The sequence below is a fragment of the Neopelma chrysocephalum genome, unplaced genomic scaffold, assembly GCF_003984885.1.
Source record: "Neopelma chrysocephalum unplaced genomic scaffold, ASM398488v2 Primary Assembly neopelma1_97, whole genome shotgun sequence".
NCBI lineage: Eukaryota > Metazoa > Chordata > Aves > Passeriformes > Pipridae > Neopelma > Neopelma chrysocephalum.
The window spans coordinates 2,615,153-2,626,826 of NW_020897760.1; the positions used below are offsets into that span (position 1 = coordinate 2,615,153).

The 11,674-nt window shown below is 50.1% G+C and overlaps 1 long non-coding RNA gene across 1 annotated transcript; it reads left to right on the forward strand.

Annotated features, from left to right (window-relative positions):
* The first annotated feature begins 5,389 nt into the window (after nucleotides 1–5,389).
* On the forward strand, nucleotides 5,390–7,467 carry LOC113972944. The gene is made up of 3 exons (XR_003536083.1): nucleotides 5,390–5,548; nucleotides 6,838–7,109; nucleotides 7,215–7,467. It is a non-coding gene; the product is annotated as an uncharacterized LOC113972944 (long non-coding RNA).
* The last annotated feature ends 4,207 nt before the right edge of the window (nucleotides 7,468–11,674 follow it).

The window sequence follows — 11,674 nt, forward strand, 5'->3', positions numbered from 1 at the left end:
GTAAAGAACTGGGAATGGAAAATTTCCTGGAAAATCTGGACCTTACAGAGGAAAATTGGCACACAGACTCCAGAATATGGAATACTAAATAAACTGAATAATTTAAATAAACGAAATGAATCAGGAGGGCTTAACTGGCGCTGCTACTGCTTCTGGCAAGTAAACAAACCCTTCCCTTGGTGAATCTTCAGCTCCTCTCTGTCCTCTTCCTGGTGGAGCAAGGGCTTGATCTTGGAGTCAGAGAGGAGCAGAGTTGGTTTGCACAAGGATGTGTCAGGAACTGGGGATGGCTTCCCTTCCAAACACATTGGACTGGTGCTGCTCCAGCTCTGCTGCTCCTCCTGGGTGAGGACCAGACCTGTGTGGGGACATTGGCTCTCCTGACCTCCCCTCTCACACCGCTGGAATGTGCAGCTGGGGAGGAGCAGGAGCAGAACAGCCCCTTCTGCACAGGGCAATGGCCCTGGTACACCCTGCTGGGACCTTCAGCTGCACCTGGGGCTTTCTGGCATCTGAGCTTCCAGTGTGCCAGGGAGACCCACCAGATCTTGGGGGTTGAGACCCACCACAACACCCGCATCAGTCCTCGTGTCTCTGCACTGCTGGGTCTTCTGAATTTCTGCAAGCTGAGACTGTCACATATTGTGTATCTTGGCAGGATATTTAGGAGAACATAACCTGGCTTGCTACCAGTGTGAAAAACCTGTATTTTCTTTTTTTATTTATTTTAAACAACTTTCTTCACTGCTTTCCATCCCCAGTACACAGATCCTGCTGAACCAAATAGTCTGTTGTTGATTTATAAGGACAAAAACAATCTTGAAGTGCTTAAAGAATACACCAACCTCCCCAGAACCAGCTCTGGAATATCTTTTAAACTATTCCCATGTCAACAGACTCTCCACATCACCTCCTCCATCCTGCATCTTGTAAAATTAGAAGCACTGACCTTTCAGCCTGTGGAGAAATAAACTACAGGATATCTCAAGTTACTGAGTTTAAATTAGACCTTTCTTAGAGGTTTGAGGTGAAAAGGAATAAGGGGTTCTTCCAGGAGACGCTGTTGTTGGAGACCACTGTTGATGTGATTACTCACTGATGGTTTTTCAGACTCTGGTGTTGGGGAAGGAAGGAAGGCAGGATATCTGCCATCTCAGCATCTTCCTGTGGCTGAGAGAACTTGAACAATAATTGTACACTGAAAAATTGCCCTGTGCCAATCCTGGGGATATGGTGATGGAGTCGCATCTGTGAAATGGCTTCAGTGTCATGAGGGGAAGTGGAAGGGAATTGGGAGTAAAGGAAACACTGGCACAGATTTCCCAGAGAAGCTGTGGCTGCCCCATCCCTATAAGTGGCTAGGTTGGATGGGGCTTGGAGCAACCTGGTCTAGTGGAAGGTTTCCCTGCCCATGCAGGGAGTGGGACTGGATGAGTTCTAAGGGTCTCTCCCAACCCAAAGCATACTGTGATTCCATGATTCCAAGTTAATTTGGGAATGACAGCCCAGCTGCATCTGTTGGTAGCGATTTATTTATTGATCTATAAATCTATTTACTGAGTTTCCAACCCCCCTCTCTGTGATCCAGACCCCGCTCAGGTTCATCAGACATTCGGCTTTGAGCAGGAGCTGAGGCAAACACAGACTGAGCTCAATGGCTGGAGCTGTGGAGCTGCCTTGATCCTCACCAGACACTGTCATTAGTGTCTCAGCTGATGAACTCTGAGATCTGGATGTGCTCAAAGCTCTGGGTGCATGTGCTGATGGGCAGCTGGGCATTCATGTCCCAAATTCGCCTTCTGCCCTCCTCCCTCCAGCTCCTGTGCCTCTGGCTGTGCTCTCACATGCCTGGCCTTGTGCTCCTGGGGTTCTGGAGATGGTCTTCTGTCTGTTTTCCTCTTTTTCCTGACCTCTCTGATCACCAAGACATGGCACTGAACCAGCCAGCTCCTTCAGCCCAGTTTCATCTCGCACGTTGGGTGGGGCTTTGAGATTTCAGAAGAAAAACATGTGAGTGGTATGTCTTTCTAGTTTAAACCAGAGTCATAATGTTTCACGTCCTCATTTTTGGGGAACTTTCAGTTCTGTCACCCTTCTCCACCAGCAGCCCCAGCTCTCCTTGGCTCCTCAGGATGGGCTGGGCTGTGCCAAGTCCAGTGAATGGAGCACCAGGCAGATCATTCATGCTCTAATTAATGCTTTTAGTCCCTTTTATTGCTTTATTAGTTTTAAATTGGCAGCACAGACTCCTGCCATCTTGACACCACAGGGTGCAGCATCTTGGCTCAGCTGGCAGTGTTTTAACCCATGGAACACTATTTTCCCCATCCCTAGAAGTGTCCAAGGCCAGGTTGGATGGGGCTTGGAGCAACCTGGTCTATGGAAGGTGTCCCTGCCTATGGCAGGGGGTGGAATGAGATGAGCTTTAAGGTTCCTCCCAACCCAAACCAGTCTGGGATTCTGTGATTCCACGATTTCTGGGTAATTTACTCTTTTTGAAAGTAACGCTGCTTCAGCTCCACTTCCCACCCCCATTCCCTTGCCTTCCCTCCCAAATCCTTTGCTGTTCTAAGTGGGATCAGGGTTTGGCTGGAAGCCTGAAGGGATCTCCTGGCTCTGCATCCTGTCACAGCCAGAGGTGCTGGAGATACGGCCCATGGGATGGCCACACATCTGCCCACGGACCAGCCTTGGGAGCCTGAGCCTAATGGAAATAAAGGTGGCTTAAAAAGGTAAATTTTGAATAGAAAGCAAAGAACGTCCTCTGGAGAGAAGATGGGGGAGAAACTGGCTGAGATTATCCGGATGGAAAATCTTGAGCTCCTCCACCATAATTGGTATTTATGAACCACGGGAGAGGGCCCTGGCTTGCCCGTGGCTCAGGGATGTTTGGTGCCATGGCAACTGCTGGCTGCAAATAATCAATATCATGCACATAAACAGTGGCAGAGACATGGAGGAGGGGAACTAGAGCCTATTCTCTCTAGGTTAAAGTGCTGTTGTGCAAAGAGATAAATAAACTGCTTAAAACCAAACATGCAGTGTAATTGTGGCAGGGAATTTGTTAAATCTGCTCATATTTCCATGCCTGTGGAAGCTGCAAGGATGGATGTTTGGCTGATATAGTTACACAACTGCTCTCAACAGCTGATTTTGAGAGTCTTTGATATTTTAATTCTGAGTGCATACTTGGGTGTGACCATGAATGCTGGTGTTTTGGGAGAAGTGGGGGGAATGCACTGGGATAACTCATCATGCTCAGGAGAATCATTTTAAACAGTGATGGTCAGGGTCTGCAGCAATAACACAGGGCTAAAGCAGCTGAGCTCTTGAGGGAAAATATCACGGCTATTTCCTAAAAATTCTTTTAAAAGTATCATAAAATGGTGTTAAATTCTATTAATCACTTTGGATATTGGAATGAAAGGTGAGAAGATGGTTGTCCCCATCCTGGAAGTGTCCAAGGCCAGGTTGGATGAGGCTTGGAGCAACCTGGCACAGTGGAAGATGTCCCTGCCCATGGCCAGGGGTGAGACTGAATGAGCTTTGAGATCCCTCCCAGCCCAAACCAGTCTGGAATTCTATGAAGTCAGAGCCCAGGTAACACTGCCCCCTCCCTCCCCAGTGCCCGGAGCATCCCTAGTTGCTCCAGGTTTTTGTTAGGCAGCTGCAGCTCAGGCTCTGCTTGGTGGTGGAACGACCTCTCTCCTCTTTTATTTGGCTGATTTAACAGGAATGTTGACAGGAATGTTCCAACCTTCTGTGAAGCTCTTTTCAGAGGAGCTGTGGGCTCCCTGCCTGAGCAGGCCATGGAATCCTATGAGGGTTTGGATTGGAAATGTGCCGCTGCAGGAGGGCCACAACCTGGGGCTGGTGGGATCACTGGGTCTTGGGGGGGTGACACCAGACTCTGGCAGCCCCTGGGCTTTCCCAGGACCCAGCACCCCCTGCCAGGTGTCCAGGGACAGCCAGGGGCTTCAGGGGTCACAGGCAGGAGCAGGAGCAGAGGCAGGATTCCAGAACATTCCTCAAACACCACAAGTGCTGCCTGACACAACTGTTTCAACAGGGAAAGGAAGTGGTTTGGGGATTGTTTTTTTTCAAAGAATAGTGGCTATTTTGAACAGAGGAAATTTTCAAGGTACTTCCTGTTCAAGAACATTATGAATCAGTACTTTTAAGTAGGAAGAAAAGTAGTTTAAAGAATAAGTGTCCATTCTTGTCAATGACAAGTCACATGTATCTGCTGGAGAAATGAAACCAATCTTCAACCTATTTTGACTGATTTTGCGGGTTGGATCAGATGACCCCCAAAGGTCCCTTCCAACCCAAACTGTTCTATGATTCTATGACCCTATAGAAGGTTGAAGGAAAAGCCTAAATTATTTTAAGGATGCTTTGGTTTAATAATTCAGCATAGAAGAAAATGGCACAACTGGAACCAGGGAGAATCATAGAATCACAGAATCTCCTGAGTTGAAAGGGATCCACAGGGGTCATCAAGTCCAACTGTGATATTTCACTGGTAGGTGTGTAAATGTTCACAGATGTGGGTACAAGTAAAGTCTAAATATCAAATAGAACAAGAATGGGTCACTGGACGTGGCACTCAGCGCTCTGGACTGGTTGACAAGGTGGGGATCTATCACATCACAAGACTTGATGGTCTTGGAGGGCTTTTCCAACCTTAGTGATTCTGTGATTCTGTGAATTAGCAGGTTCTTTCTTTCTTATTGCTTCCTCTAAAAATGATTTCTCCCCTATTCCCCACACATCCACTGCACTGGAGGGTGTGCTGTAGTTTGGGAGGATGCCTTGCACCTTCAGGCAGCCACAGGAGTTGAATTTCTCCTGAGAGTTCAGAAAGTCATCCCAAAGGATCAAGGCCAGGCTCGATTCCTCTTTTACTTCTTGCACAGCTTTAGCTGAGGAACCAAGTGCAGAAACAGCAACAGGCTTGGCCCAATGTGGCTGTGGGCTACAGAGAACAAGTCTGGCTGTGCTGAGATCATCTGGCAGCTCTTCCTGTGTGAAGTGTGTGGGTTCCCACCAGCCCAGCTCCTGCCCTGTGCTGGCCATGTGACGCTGCAGTTCTCAGAGCAGTGATGGATCCAGACACCTCATCTTGGAATTTAGCTCATTTTCCTGCAGTCTGAGGGATCCTGCTGGAGCAATCATGGTGTTAGCAAACAGCAGCAGCTCTGCTGAGGCCCAACAGCCCTTGAGGAACCCCTCAGCCACCAGCACGTGCTCATGGCAGGGTGGGAACAAAAGGAGCTTTGAGGTCCCTCCCAACCCAAATCATTTGTGATTCTGTGGTTCTATGACATGGTGGTTGTTGAAGCTGATGGTGCTTGTGGGGTTGGTTGCCCACATGGGACTGAGCCCGAGGAGCAAATGGAGCAGCTCAGGGACCCCTCGTTTCTAGAGAGACGTAAAACACAGGTCTCAGCCCCTGAGCCCCTAATGTCAGGTGCATGTCAGCCAAGGAATGAGGTTTTGAGAAAGGTAGGAGAGAAACTCTGGGGCAATGCCAGGTGCTGACGGGGTCAGTGTGGATGTGGTGGTTTCTGACCTCACATGAGGCCCCACATGGTGCTGCTCAACTGCTCTTAGTGCAGTGTTCCATTAAGGGCATAAAAGCTCTTTTAAAGGCCCTTCCTTTCTGCCTTCATAGGAAATGAATAGATGTGTTTGGTAAAATACACTCCAGTTAATATTTAATGCAATGTTTGAAAGTGAAAACAAAAAGAAAACTATTAATTTATCTTTCCTTGGTGCTTATAATAGCAGTTTAATTTCACTCTGCAAACGCTTAGAATAAAAGAAACACCTCTCAGATTCCTGCCTTTGGAATTATTAATGGCTTTATAGGGCTCAATGTACTATTTGTGTTCTCCTAGGCTGTAAAAATCAGCCCAATGGAACAATTCAGCTGAGCAGTGTCTGGATTTCCCCGCCCTTCCTGATTGGAAGCATGGAAGTGTAACAGCCGACCTCTTTCCCTCCCGTGGGTCAGCCTGCCCTCTCCCTGTCAAGGGCTGTGAGGTTGGGAGGAGCAGGGCAGGGTCCCATTGGAGCATCCCAATGTCCATCCCACCACAGGTGGTCCCAAGGGGCTCTGAGCTGGAGGGCTGGAGGCTCTGCCCACTCTGAGCGCTGCCCTTAGGGAGGAGCCAGCAGCTTTTCCCAGGCCCTCCAGTTTAGCTCTCCCTGGAGAAAAGTCTTTGAAGAAAGACCAGAAAAACAATAGACAGCCATTAAATGTCAACAACTGCAGAATCCGGGGATGCTCAGATAAGGGGCACGGAACCAAACTCAACCCAAGTGTGTGGGAAGAAGTGCCTGAGGTGGAACCCACATTCCATGTGGGCTGGTGGTGAAGGCAGAGGCTGGAGTGGCCTTTCTCAGGAATCCTCATGACACCTGGAGGGTGGTTGGGCGCTGAACAGGCTCCCCAGGGCAGTGGTCACAACACCAAGGCTGGCAGAGCTCAAGGAGTGTTTGGATGATCCTCTGGGGCACACGGTGTGACTCTTGGGGATGGTCCTGTGCAGGGCCAGGAGTTGGACCCAATGATTCTTGTGGGTCCCTTCCAACTCGTCATATTTCGTGATTCTGTGATTGTGAATCACCATCTGTCATGGAATGGCTGGTTCCCTGCTCAGGTTTCCTGGAAAACACCCCACCAAGGCTCAGCATTTCTTCCTCTCTGATGACTTGGCAGATGTAAAACAAAAGTTGGGACTGGAAGTAGATTAGGAAGTTAGACAATGCTGTGAAATAAGTGGATTTTCTGCCTTTTTATATTTTTTTTAGGTTTTTTTCCTTTTTTAGGCTGTGCTCATCCTTCCTCTTCCCAAACCAGTCCCAGCTGGATTCTGCAGCCTCTCGAGGTATTCTGACACAAGGAGCCAGTGCTGAATGATTTAGTGCCTCTGAGCTGCAGCCAGATAACGCTATTCCCAGGTACTTAAACTTTCCTAATCAGCCTCTTGAGTTGTTTTGTTTCCTGAGTGGCTTTGAGTCCATAGAACACTGTGGAAGGGAGAAACCTTCTGCTGCTCCTCTCCACCATCAGCAGCTTTCTGCTTCCAGCAATGACATGAGTAAGGAGCTCACACAGCCCTTAATAGACATGTGAGTCTGAGAAAGAAAAAGGAAAAAAGAAGGTGAGATTGGGAAAAAAAGGACTTTTTTCACATGTTTTTCAGCACTGCCACACTGTCAGAGGACGGCGATTTGTGACTGTGAGTCGCACTGGGAACTACTGGCCTGCTCTGTCTTGGATATCTTAAGAACTTAAGAAAATGAAATGTACTTGATTATCAAGTGACATTAGAAAATTTAATTAAACCCCCCATAAATAAATTGTACAAACAAATTCCCTGCTGACTTGGGCTCGGCCTTGGCGGGTTGGGTTCCCCTCTGCCTTTGGAGGGGGAGGATTTGCAGTGGAGATGTTTTGAAGGAGACAAAAAAGCTTCCCAAAAAAGGAATAAATTGTTGCTCTCGTGCTTAATTTATGGCGCTCAGTGATCCTTCTGGGAAATCCAAGGTGCAGCCCCTGCTCAGCTTGTCCCAGGCTGCGACAGCCCCATGTTGGTGCCAAAGGGAAGCAGGAGGAGCTTCCAAGACATCCAGCGTGCTGCAATACAGTGAATGGCACTGGATTTTAGAGCAGCAAATAGGAATTGCTGTTTCAGTTGTACAATAGGGACAGAACGCAATAGGGACAGGTATTGTACCCAGTTGAGTTTCACCCAGCAAATTCCCACATGCAGTTTCTGGGGTGTCAGGATGTCTCTGGAGCTCTGGGGGGGGTGTCAGGGCCAAGTGATACCATGCAAGGGAGGCTCCTGGGTGGCTGATGGCCAAGTCTTGCCCCCCTTGCCCTACTGAGCCTGTGCACGAACCCGCACCAGCTTTGGTGATCCCAAGAGATCCTCAATGCTCAAAGAACGTCACAAACCTCAAGCTCAACAGCCAGCAGGGCCCTGCACACAGCCTGTGCCCACCCACAGGACACCATCTACACACATGTGCATGTGTAGCCTTAGGAACGAGCCATTAAATTAAAAGGTGGAAGATCATGGAATCACTGAATATTTTGGGCTGGAAGGGACCTTAAAACTCAGCCCATTCCACCTCCTGCCATGGGCAGGGACACCTTCCACTAGACCAGGTTGCTCCAAGCCCTGACCAACCTGGCCTTGGACACTTCCAGGGATGGGGCAGCCACAGCTTCTCTTCTGTGGGTCTATGGGTGAGTGAGGGGCTCTGTGAGTCACTCTGTGAGTCACTCTGTGAGTGACTGAGAGCTGGTGTGTGCATGGACAAAGCCAACCCATTCCTGCTGTTCCCTGCTTTCCCAGTGCCTGCTGAGCAGGGCACTGTGTGGCCAGAGGCCTGCAGAAGTGCCGGGGTGGGAAGGGTCTGCATCCCCCCACAGTGAGAGCTCAGCTCTGCCGCTTCAGCTATGTCCCCTCTGGCTCAGCCCTGCCTTATCCGCCAGGAAAAGCTGGCAAGAGCCAGTTCTTGCTCCAGGGTTGTGGCCATCATCATTGCTCGCTGTTTCCCTGTCAACAGCCCTCCCTTTACACTCAGCTTTGATTTTTGCCTCTCCAACTGTTCGTGCTGCTCCTGCAGCCCTGGCTCCCTCTGGTCCTTATCCATGGACCCAACAGGTGGGGTCCTGCCCTGGTTGCAGCCATGCAGGGCTGTATCCCTGCAGGAAGGGCAGGAAAAGCCTTTTGAACTCTGGCCAGGGTCTCTGCTTCTGCTCAAGCTCTCTGTGTTTGCAGACAAAGGCACTGCCCCGCCATCCACGTGGTATTCCAGCGGGACGGAGCCGGCAGCTGGCTGTCCTCACTGGGGAGAGCCAGGACGCGCTGCACGGGGTTTAGTCTGAGCCCTGGAGAAGCAGAACCTCTGGACTTGGCTCAGCAACAAGCTGAACTGGTTCCTCCTAATCGCAAAATCTATTGCCAAATGGGAAAAAAAACTCTCAAAACCTGCGAACGCAACGCTGAGCCCTCATAGAGGGATGGAAAGTGGGAGCAGTGCTGCCCTGGGAAGTGCCTGTGGCTGATGCCTTCGCTGTGGTCTTTGGGTCATAGCACCAAGGCTGCCAGAGCTCAGGGAGCACTCAGATGATACTCTGGGGCACATGGTGTGACTCTTGGGGATAGGCCTGTGCAGGGCCAAGGGTTGGACTGGATGATCCTTGTGGGTCCCTTCCAACTCAGCAGATTCCATGATTCTGTGATCCTGTGACTCTGTGATTTTGTGACTCTGTGACAAGGGTGGAGGGTTTTGGTGGGAAGCAGTGGTGGGTGGAGTGGGTGGTCCCACAGCTCCCTCAGCTCAGCGCAGTGAGCTCAGCCACCACCTCGGGATTCTCAGCATCTTTTATCTGACCTCAGGACAGGCTGGGAAGAGAGGGGAGGAAAATTAGTTAGACCTTCAGGAACCTAGAATACCAGAATCTCAGACTGGTTTGGGTTGGAAGGGACCTTAAAGCTCATACTGTTCCACCCTTTGGGCCGGGACACCTTCCCCAGACCAGGTGGTGTCTGCAGGAGCTAAGATCTGCCCTCCCCTCTGACGAGGAGGTAATTAGAGCTCACCCTTGTGGAGGTAATTAGCGCTCACCCTCGTCATTGTACAAGCCAGGGCTGCCAGAGCCTGCCAGGCTCTTGGGAAACATCTCCAGTATGTCACCACAGATCCCTCTGCCAAAGTAACACTGTGTCCTGAAGGAAGGGACTGCTGACAAACAGATGAAATCAAAACTAAGCTGTGCCAGCACCCAGCAAACATCAATGAAAGCTCCACAGGGTTATTGCTGCAGCTGGGCTTTGTCCAGCCCTGCTGACATGCCTAAATCTGCTCCCGTGTGTCACCTCCAGCAGGTAAATCACCACCAAAACCCTACTGGCAGCAAACAGCAGCACAAATGGAGTTCACTCCCAAAGCAGGGAATTACAATGCTTGAAGCACATCCTGGATGGATTCAGGAGGAATCAGATGGTGCTATGGGGCTTTGGCTGGAGGCCTGTGGCTGCCAGACACAGAAATGGGAGAAAATCAGTGGGAAGGCAACACCTGCCACTGCAACACTGGCATTTCCAGGAGGCTGGTTGTCTGTAACATAGAGTCACAACTAGATCCAGCTTCAGCATCTCTGCTGGATAAACCAAAGTGCTTTGGGAATAAAACTCCTGGTGGCTGTCCTACAACAGGGCAGTGACAGTGACAGCCATGACAGTCAGCATGGGAGCTCCTGTGGCTGGGGGCTGTGGGAAACCCACTATTGGCCATGGCACACCAGCCCTTGGAACACCAGCCCTTGGCAAACCAGCCTTTGGGAACACCATTTCTTGGGCAAACCAGCCTTTGGGAACACCATTCCTTGGGCACACCAGCCCTCTGCACACCAGCCCTTGGAACACCAGCCCTTGGAACACCAGCCCTTGGCACACCAGCTCTTGCACTCTACCCACTCTTTCCCAACTGTGGCAGCTCCCAGTCTGGGAAAGGTCATGCCTGCTGTGAATCCAGGGTGAGTCTCCAGAGATGCAGTGCCGAGAAGCAGATTGGGAATGTCCAATGGGGAGCCTGAGCAGCTTCATCCCACGTCTGCTACTGCTGTGAAATCTTGAGGTCATGCTTGCACAAACCTCTCTGATGTGGGACAACAGCTTTTATTTCCTGGGCTATTGCTTGCCCCAGTTATTTTGGGAAGGAAAAGGACATCAGGGTGCCGTGGTATTGCTAAATGTTTATTTTGTCAACGGGGAGCAGTTGGTTTTCCACACGCTGTGTAGCTCACACTGTGTTTTTACACAAAACCCACCAGAGCTCTGAGTTTACAGCAGGACAACAGAGCTGAGGAGCATCTCTGGCTGTGACGCTCAAATCTGCTGGCAGGAAAGAAGTCTGGATGCAGGTAGGGAGTTGTCCATGATGTGCAGTGCTTGCCTGGACACTCCTGGATGCAGAAGGGGGACGAGGAGCCAGGAGGTCTCTTGGGTTTATCTTCCCCTACCTTCCCAGGAGATGCCAGGCTGAGGAAAGGGGAAAAGGCATTGCAAATGCAGGTGAAGCCAGATGACAAAGTGATACTAAGGTATTTATTTTAATATGCTTATTGAAATGATTTGTTAATGTTCTGTGTAAAAATGAGGGGAATTTGTCCCCTTGATGTTTATAAATAGGACTGGAGAAGATCATAGAATCCCGGACTGGTTTGCGTTGCAAGGGACCTTAAAGCCCATCTCATTCCACCCCTGCCATGGGCAGGGACACCTTCCACTATCCCAGATTGCTCCAAGCCCTGTTTAACCTGGCCTTGGACACTTCCAAGGATGGGGCAGCCACAGCTTCTCTGAGCAACTTGTGCCAGGGCCTCCCCACTCTCACAGGGAAGGATTTCTTCCCTAAGAAGTGTCACCTGAACCCCCCCAATGACCCACTCACAGCCCAAAGTGTGTCACGACTCCTTGGGGGCTCATTCAAAACCACTTATAGTCACTAAATCACTACAAATCCTCATTATGCTCAGGGGCATCAGTGCTGCCTTTCCTTATTTATTTATGAGGCTTGCTGGGAGCTCCTGTGCTTCCCCCACCCCTCTGCTGTGGGGTGTGAGGCCACTTGCACAAACGGCTTT